Below are 10,283 nucleotides of genomic sequence, written 5' to 3'. Positions count from 1 at the left end.
AAATGTTGCACCTCGAGGCCAAGGTATCAGCTGTAGAAGAGCCCCTCCGTCCAGGATGTATTGGACTTCAACATCACACTTTGGTAGCTCTGGCATGTCAACGTTGGCAATTTTCCATATTTCGTCAGCAAGCTGGGACTTGTTTGCTAATCTTGGAAACTACTATTCCCATCCCATGGAATGTGTTGTGACCATCAAGGGTGCTGGAATTATGGTCGACATTGTCAGCGACGTATTGGAGAAAAGAACTTTGATATCTAGGTATGTCTGTACTCTGAGAAACTGCTGCATTTGCTTCGAACTTTTGTACCTCTGTGTAGGATGAAGTGAATCCCATGGTATTGAAAACATCAATCAGAAACCTTGAACCGAAGTGTTGATGCATTTGGTTACCGAGTCCAACTTGCAATGGGGCAGTAACAACTCTCGGACGAGCAGCTTGCACAATCGCCTGGCCGATTGAAGCAATCTTGACGTCCGCATCCTTCTCACTAAATATCGTGCGAAGCAGAACCTGAAGAGACTGAGGAACAAAATCTAGATTCTTGGTCACGGACGCTATGTCATCGGATGTTGGATAGTGGCTGCTTGCTGTTGCAGCTGCTTTAACGTCGTTTCTGATCATCTCAGCCGCAGCCTTCACTACCCTAAGCTTTTCTTCTTCGTCATTTGTTGCTTTGGGAGCGCTAAAAAAGTCATGGAGAAGAGTTCTAGCTGTTGTTCGGAATGTTACAACATTGGCTTCTCCATTTACTTCCGTGACAATGATTCTGTCTGCAAACGTTTCCAACAGTTTGTCTTTCATGTGTTGGTGGGTGTATTGAGAACTCGTTCATTTTTTCGACGAGTTCACCGATGGTGATTTGCTCGTCATCATTTTCACATAGGTACTGAACTGTTTGTTCGTACGCATTTCTCTTGTCTGTATCTTTTGGTCGTCCTCTTTGACAAGGCCTTTTAGATGATGATGTTGACGAAGTGACTTGAAACCGCTGTGGGATCTGCTTTCCTGTCCTGAAGTTGACATCACAGGTTTTGTGATAAATAGAATCAGCTGCATGCAAGTCTCTCGCATATTCCAGTCGCCCCCGCACTGTGTCTGACCACTCATCCTGTCTGTTGTCGCACGAGGCAAATACTGAGTCCTGGAACGAAAACGTACGAACCTGGAAGGCTTTGTCAGGCGCGTTTTTGGCTGCAAGATTCGCCATGGTTCCACAGTATAAACAACAAGTAGCAAAGTCAAAGGCATTTTGTTGTGATCGAAGACTTGGACCTGCCTGATCAACTTCATCATGCAATCTCTTCTGTGCTCTCAGGTCTCTTTCAATGACGTGTGTGTTGGTGTAAAGTTTACGACATTCTTTGTGAACTCGTTGTCCCGTGGTCGCTTGCACACTATCACCTCTTTTCTTGCTTGCACTGTTGATTCCTGTTGACAAGACATGACATATGAACTAACAAACACAAACCGTTGCTCATGTGTGTTTTGCGCGCGTGCGCGAGTGTACATATATATATTTATATAATTATATACCCGATTCATTAATTATACGTAATTTGCATTTTAAACCCCAAAATGATGTTTTACTTAGAACGAGCCATTCATAGTTCTCCGGGATAACGCTGGCAATTATGACCGTCGAGATCTATGTAAAATGTCATTTGTCATATTTCGGTCTAAAATAAAAATAACGTTTGTTACGATTCATTATAATCAGATTTCCAATTTTCTTTTTTTATCGAATGAATGCACAGGTACGCGCTTTATTTTTTTGGCAAATCACATCATTGTGTGTGTGTGTGTGTGTGTGTGTGTGTGTGTGTGTGTGTGTGTGTGTGTGTGGGCCGGTGTGGGTGTGTGTGAGTGTGTGTGTGTGTGTTTTGCAAAGAAAGAGAGCTCGGGAAGAGAGAGAGACAGAGAGAGAGAGAGAGAGAGAGAGAGAGAGAGAGAGAGAGAGATTGAGACTGAGAGAGAGAGAGATGTCCAAAAACTGCATGAATATTTATGTATTAATCTTCATTGATTGAAACGGACTATTCTGCCCTCACTAATAATCTTAACCAAGCACCAATTGTTTGATTCATTATCGTGAAACAATATTTACCTCTGGCGCCTTCTACTCTCAATGTTGCACTGTCTAGGGGCTTTATGGTGATGTTGCATACAGATTTACATATACAGCAAAGCCCTTCTGTTTCATCCATATCAGAAGCTGCACACACAAAAACACCGAATTATCGAAAACAATTGAGGAATTGGATCAAAACAGCAACACTGTGCAAACGGGGAACCATACAAAAGAATGGAAGCAGACCTCTTTCAAATACAAGTAAACCTTTCTAACGTACTCATCAAATGATTGAACAAAAATGTACATTTCAATGATAAAAAGTCACTGACCTTCATGGATTTGGAGTGTCGACATCCACGAAGTGAAAGTTCAACCACTGACGCCCAAAAAAACGCGGAAACGACGCGATTAAGCAAACGCATTCCAACGGGTCGTAGCATCCTTTGTAACAGGCTCACTAACGATGGTACCGGATGCAGCCAAGGCAATCTGAACCATGCCGCTGATAAGGTGTTGAGTGATACGCCGCACACCTTCCCGCTATGGCTGTACAATGTTGCCTGAATGAATGAGAACGTGGGATTAATTATGCTTTATTTAATTTTATCTCAGTAAATAAACCGTAGATTTTCCTAGATCATTTTTATGTTAAAGGGCTAAATTTTCTCTACAAGTAGACATAAAAAAATCAAATCTTGCAATAATTCTTAGGTTGTTTTCTGGGCTGACTAGATAAAGTGTAGGTGGTGCAGGGTCATTAGGTCAATCTTTGATTGTCTCATGCCACATCTCTCGTAATAAGACGAGACGTGTTTAGCGAAACTTGGAAAGCGTTATACTTGTATACTTACTGTGAGCATTGTGTAGCGTTCTTTTTACATTTAGTCAAGTTTTCACTAAATGTTTTAACGTAGAGGGGGGAATCGAGACGAGGGTGTGGTGTATGTGTGTGTGTGTGTGTGTGTGTGTGTGTGTGTGTGTGTGTGTGTGTGTGTGTGTGTGTGTGTGTGTGTGTGTGTAGAGCGATTTAGAGAAAACTACTAGACCGATCTTCATGAAATTTCACATGGGAGTTCCTGGGTATGATATCCCCAGATATGTTTTTAATTTTTTTTGATAAATGTCTTTGATGACGTCATATCCGGCTTTTCGTGAAAGTTGAGGCGGCACTGTCACGCTCTCATTTTTAAACCAAATTGGTTGAAATTTTGGTCAAGTAATCTTCGACGACGCCCGGACTTTGGTATTGCATTTCAGCTTGGAGGCTTACAAATTAATTAATGAGTTTGCTCATTAAAGTTGTCATTAAAATCGATTTTTCGCAAACAGATTTAGAATTGATTGCATCGTATTCTTCATGACATTCTGAATCTAAAAATATATACATATGTCATGTTTACTCTTAAAATGTGATCACAATTAACAAGAATAGATTAATTAGTCTTACGATTAAAATTTAAGAAATCGATCCAAAAATGATTTCATCTTATTCTTTATCGTTTCCTGATTCCAAAAACATATAGATATGATAGGTTGTATTCAAAACAAGCTCAGAAAGTTAACTTGACACATACACACACACACACACACACACACACACACACACACACGCACACACACACATACACACACACCCTCATCTCGATTCCCAGTCAACGTTAAAACATTTAGTCAAAACTTGACTAAATGTAAAAAGAGCAGAAGAAGAAAACAATTGAACCGTGTTACCGAAATAGCAGCAGTAGCGGCAGTAGCGGCAGCAGCAGCAACAACAACCTGAACAACAACAACATCATGGAATATCCGTTCGCGTCAGAGAAGGCAACAGAAAACGTATTCGGTGTGTTCAAAACACTGAGGAAAGAAAAAATCGACCGGAAGCAAGTATTTTGCCATGCAATGCATTGAATGATTGCAATAATGTAACAGAAATGACACCATTCATGTATGACAGACTCAGTGATCGCATTTGGCTGTTTTGTTGTTCACGTAGGTGGGTTTTTTAAAATTCTGGTTTGTTTGTTTTTTTACCGCGGAATTTGTTCTTTCCACCATTCCGGCATTCGGCTTAATTTTTTTTTAAACCGCAGAGGTGTTTTTTTTCTATTGCGGCGTTGCGGTATCCCGCTGCATTGCAACACAGGAGCTCCAGTGCATTGCAACGACGGAAACGCACTGAGCAAGGGACATAACTGTGCATCAGCGCCGAGACGTCGCCAGAGTCGCTTCCCGTGTATTTCGCAACATATGCGTTCATTTCTGTCAGTCTAAGCAAATGCAAAAAAAACTACTCAACCCATGGTTGACAGAAAGTCAGTGGCATATACACAATTCCTTAGTTACGACACTCTTCTAGCATTTTCAAGTGGCAAAATTTGATGCTGGGTCAATTTTTTGAACGAAGGAGGAGGAGTTAGCAGTGCGGCTACATCGCTCAGATCTGAATCAGTAGATTCAGTTACACCTGCAAATTTTCTTTAGGTATTTATTGGGGAATATATAGTTAGGTCAAACCAACGTAATCGTGTACTGTTAACGCGGTACATATACTAAAATATACAGAGAAGATTAGCATGGCCCCTGACGCAAGGATGACACGCACAATCGTGAAGCGTTCCATATTTTTAGTTTTTTTTCAAGTATCTTTTGTTCGCCCATCGAGACAAAAAAAACCACACCACCTCTGACCAGATTTACGATCTACTCAACACTATAACCCACATTTTCATTTTCATAGAATGTCCTTTCGTTGGGTCAGTAAGCTATATTTATTTATCCGCACTGCTACCCCTCCCGCAACCCCCCCCCCCCCCCCTCCCACAAAAAAAATTTAATTAAGAGAGAAAGAGAGAGAGAGAAAGAGAGAGAGGACAGTGGATTATTTCTTTACAGGCCATCGCCTTCTGCGCGGACACTGTTCTTGAGACCAAGTCCTGCACAGTCTACCCCAACACCAAGCCTTGGGTAACACCGGGTTTGAAGAGGCTGCTCTACAGGAAGGGGGAGGCGTTCAAGAGCGGTGACCGCGACGAGGTGAAGGCTGTCCAGCGGCAACTTACCAAGCAGATCAGAGAGGACAAACGTCGCTTCGCGACCAAGCTGGAGAATAACTTTAGAGAGGGCAACTCCAGGCAGTACTGGCAGGACGTCCAGACCATCACCGGCTACAAGCCGAAGAAAGTCCCACTCAAGACGACGGATGAGGCGAAGCTGGCAGGAGAGCTGAACACTTTCTATGCCCGGTTCGATCAGCGTGACTTCAGCGAAGAACAACGGAAAGTCATGGAGGAGGTGCTCAGCCGCCCGTCCACGCCCATCATCATCACCACCGACGAAGTCCGGTCGACCTTCAAGAAGGTCAAGGCACGCAGTGCCGCAGGCCCAGACAACATCACTGGCAGGCTTCTACGGGAATGCGGAGACTCCCTTGCCCCTGTCTACCGCGAGCTCTTCCAGAGGTCCCTCGACGAACATTCCATCCCTGCAATCTGGAAGAGCTCCATCATTGTTCCTGTACCCAAGAAGCCCAATCCCTTGACATTGAACGACTACAGGCCCGTAGCGCTCACCTCCATCCCCTTCAAGTGCGCTGAGAAGTTGGTCCTTCGGAGGCTGAGGTTGGAGACAGAGGACCATCAGGATCCTCTTCAGTTTGCATACACCCGCAACCGGAGTACTGAAGATGCGATCCTGACCCTCGTCCACAACGTCTCCGCCCACCTGGAGAAGCCCTCCTCTTACGCCAGGGTCCTGTTCATCGACTTCAGCAGCGCCTTCAACACCATCCAGCCTCATCTCATGATGAGGAAGCTGCTGGAGTTCGACGTCAATCCAGTGCTGATCAGTTGGGTCTTCAGCTTCCTTACGAAGCGAACCCAGCGGGTCCGTATTGGACAAGTCTTGTCCGAGGCTGTCGCCACCAATACAGGCGCCCCCCAAGGCTGCGTGCTGTCTCCCACGCTCTTCACGCTGTACACCGCCGACTGTCGCCTCAGGGATCTTGTCAACCTGCTGCTGAAGTTTGCAGACGACACATCCCTGTCAGGTCTCATCCTGAAGAACGACGAATCGGCGTACAGACACGCAGTGGAGGAGCTGGTGCAGTGGTGCGACGACAACTTCCTGGAGCTCAACGTGAGCAAGACGAAGGAACTCATCATGGACTTCCGACGAACCAAGTCCGCCGTCGACCCCATCATCATCAAGGGCGAACCAGTCGAGATGGTGGATACCTACAAGTATCTGGGCACCATCATCGACAACCAGCTCGACTGGTCGCCAAACGTGGACGCCGTGTGCAAGCGGGCAAACCAGAGGCTCTTCTTCCTGAGGAAGCTGCGGCAGTTCCACGTCTACCCACAGATCCTCCATCTCTTCTACCAGGCGACTATTCAGAGTGTCGTCTCCTTCAACCAGCTCTGCTACCACAGCAGTGCAAAGAAAGGCGACATGGAAAGGTTGGAGAAGATTGTGAAGAGAGCAGGCTCCATCATTGGCTCTGAGCTTCAGCCTCTCAGCACTCGATTCCCGAGTGTGGCGCTGAGGAAGCTGAGCATGATCCGCTCTGACGACCGCCACCCTCTGCACCAGGCGCTCGCATCGTGCGAGCCCACGCGTGAGTCATCACGCCGTTTGAGGTGCTGGCGGGCCAGGACGAACCGGATGAGGGACTCGTTCCTCCCGATGGCTATACGACTCTACAACCAGTCCCTGTGAATGTGACAGTATGCTAGATAGACTTGAGTGCTGTAAAATTTGACTGTGAGGACTATGGGTGATGTGAACTGTGATGTGAGGACTATGGGTGATGTGAACTGTGACTGCGGAAGGACAATGAGTGCTGTGAACTGTGACTTGGAGGACTATGGGTGATGTGTAGTAGGTGTGAGCGATGGTAGGGTAGAGGACGTGTGATTGGCGGGGGGGGGGGGGGGTAAGAGTGAAATGTTGACGTCTGTTTACTTTGTATGATGGGGGGGGGGTGTTATGTTGTAATGTAATGTATGATGATGTACTATGTGTTGATTGCGCATGTATGGGGGTTATGATGTAATGTATATGTATGATGATGTATTCTGTGTCGATTGTGAATGTATGGTGGGGTGGGGGGGTATGATGTAATTTAATGTACGATGATATATTTGGTGTTTGATAGTGTATGATTGTTTGTTAGTTGTAGATTATAGTACGATGTTTGATGTTGTAATGTTTGTGCGTGTGTTATAATGCAATATGTTATGATGTAATGTGTGATGATGTATTCGGTGTTTGATAGTGGATGTATGCTTGTTAGTTGTAGATCTAGTACGATGTTTGAGGCTGTAATGTTTGTGCGGGTGTCATATGTAGCCGTACGAGGGTTCCAGTGTGTGAGTTGTGCATGGCCGGGCGCTAGAGTGCTGCATGAATGAGTAAGTGCATGTGGAGTTGTATGGCTGGGTGAATTGTGGGTTGCGTACGTCCGAGGGGCACATGTAGCCTGTGTGTCTGAAGTAGTGGGTATGTGTGCGTAAGGGTGTGTTGATATTGAACTTCAGTTGTTGCTTTGTAAATGTCTATGTATCAGTGTATTATGTCTTGCCACACACATGCCAAATTTCCTTGTATTGATGAGGACAATAAAATTTCTTGTATCTTGTATCTTGTATCTTGTATTGTCCCCTGGAAATGGGTAATATAATTATGCAGTGACAACTTTACGTAAAGCTTGCAGCGTGGAAAAACGCCATAATATGGTGTAATGGACACGAATACAGAAAAGCGCGCTTTCCTGCTTAGCACAATACGCTACCGCGCTGTTCTGGCGTGTGCATATCACTGCGTTTTGCACGTGGGAGGTGAGCGATTTCCTTCTCGCGGGGATTGACGAAGCTGTACTGTCTTGGTGAAAAAAAAATACAGTGCGTTCAGTTTAATTCAACTCCGCCAAGGACGGTCCCAAGCCCGGCTGAAAAAGGAGGAGGGTTGGGCGTGGGGTTAGCACCCCCACCCTGCAAAAAAAAGACTTCGCTACAGAAACGTCAACAACAGAAGAGCTGTTGTTGGCGGCCCATACCCTGACAGGAGTGACGGGCATTGAGTTGAGTTGAGTCAGTTTTATTCCGTGAGTTCGACAGCTTGACTAAATGTAGTAATTTCGCCTTACGCGACTTGTTTTACACTTAGTCAAGTTTTGACTAAATGTTTTAACCATAGACCTATATTAGGTCCCTGTTTTAACATAGAGGGGGAATCGAAACGAGGGTGGTGATGTATGTCTGTGTGTGTGTGTGTGTGTGTGTGTGTGTGTGTGTGTGTGTGTGTGTGTGTGTGTGTGTGTCTGTGTGTGTGTCTGTGTCTGTGTCTGTGCGTGTGTGTGTGTGTAGAGTGATTCAGAGTAAACTACTGGACCGATCTTTATGAAATTTTACATGAGAGTTCTTGGGTATGATATACCCAGACATATTTTTTCATTTTTTCGATAAATGTCTTTGATGACGTCATATCCGGCTTTTTGTACAAGTTGAGGTGGCACTGTCACACCCTCATTTTTCAATAAAATTGATTGAAATTTTGGCCAAGCAATCTTCGACAAAGGCCGGACTTTGGTATTGCATTTCAGCTTGGAGGCTTAAAAATTAATTAATGACTTTCGTCAATAAAAATCTGCACATTGTAATTAAAATTATTATTTTATAAAATGATCCAAAATTACGTTCATCTTAATCTTCATTATTTTCTGATTCCAAAAACATATAAATATGTTATATTCAGATTAAAAACAAGCTCTGAAAATTTAAAATATAAAAATTATGATTAAAATTAATTTTCCGAAAACGATTTCATCTTATTCCTTGTCGGTTACTGATTCCAAAAACATATAGATAAGATATGTTTGGATTAAAAACACGCTCAGAAAGTTAAAACGAAGAGAGGTAGAGAAAAGCGTGCTATGCAGCACAGCGCAACCACTACCGCGCTAAACAGGCTCGTTAATTTCACGGCATTTTGCACGAGCGGGGGACTACGGTCATTGTGAAAAAATGCAGTGCGTTCAGTTTCATTCTGTGAGTTCCACAGCTTGACTAAATGTAGTAATTTCGCCTTACGCGACTTGTTTTTATATTTCGTCACGCTCATAAGAAAAATACCTATCTCAGTGTCAGGCATTTCTGTAGTGAAACTACAAGGGAAGCTACTGGAAGGGTATCTATCATGTGTTAGAGAGTACAAACTCTTAGACCATCGGAAACCATTGCCACGGTAACGTAAGCAAAACTGCCGATCTCGTTTCTTGAGTTAGGCACTTTTTCTTTATGATACAGGAAGACTTGTCCAAGAATGTGAAAGTATGCAAAAGCTCTTTGTGGGTTGTTATACAGTTTTGCTGATTGAAAATGTTGCTGTCAGCTCTTTATCTCAAGTTTATCCAGCTGTCACCGCTCGAGATAGGCAGTTTGCAACTTATAACTAAAATGAGATAGGCAGATTGTTCAGAAACCAAAGAAAGTTTTTTGCGTTTTTCTCAAAACATCAAAAAATGACATAGGCAATTATCTTATGAGCGTGACGATTTAGTATGTTGAAAAGAAATATTACCCTGTTTATATGATAGTTCGGTGTTGTTGATTTACTAAAATTGCAGGTGAGTTAAGTAAACATGAGGTGTCAACGTTAAATATTATTACATTCAGTCATTACCCCGTTTACTCCCACCCACACACACACACACACTCACACAGACACACACACACACACACACACACACACAACACACACACAGACAACCCCCCACACACACACACACACAGACAACCCCCCACACACACACACAGACAACCCCCCCACACACACACACACAGACAACCCCACACACACACACACTCACACAGACAACCCCCCACACACACACACACACACAGACAACCCCCACACACACACACACACACACACACACACACACACGCGCGCGCGCGCGCGAATCTCTTTATTTACTTTTTCTTTCTTTCTGTCTGTCTCTTTCGATCTTTCTTTCCTTCTTTCTGTTGTTTATGCCCTTACGTTATGTTCTGGAGTCGTATGCACGAGGAAGTGCCCAACTGGGTCGGAAACAAGCATTAGGTCGGACTGGTTTAAACTTGACTGAGATTTGTCTTTGGTTTCAACCAATCCTAACCATTGCTTGTGTCCAGCCCGGTTGGGTGCTTTCGCGCGGACACCACCCCTTGT

At 44.2% G+C, this 10,283-nt stretch overlaps 1 pseudogene; it reads left to right on the top strand.

Annotated features, from left to right (window-relative positions):
• The first annotated feature begins 4,601 nt into the window (after positions 1 to 4,601).
• Positions 4,602 to 4,701, top strand: LOC138983400 (U6 spliceosomal RNA; annotated as a pseudogene).
• The last annotated feature ends 5,582 nt before the right edge of the window (positions 4,702 to 10,283 follow it).

The sequence above is a fragment of the Littorina saxatilis genome, linkage group LG12 (genome assembly GCF_037325665.1).
Source record: "Littorina saxatilis isolate snail1 linkage group LG12, US_GU_Lsax_2.0, whole genome shotgun sequence".
NCBI lineage: Eukaryota > Metazoa > Mollusca > Gastropoda > Littorinimorpha > Littorinidae > Littorina > Littorina saxatilis.
This window is presented reverse-complemented; position numbering and strand designations above follow the sequence as displayed.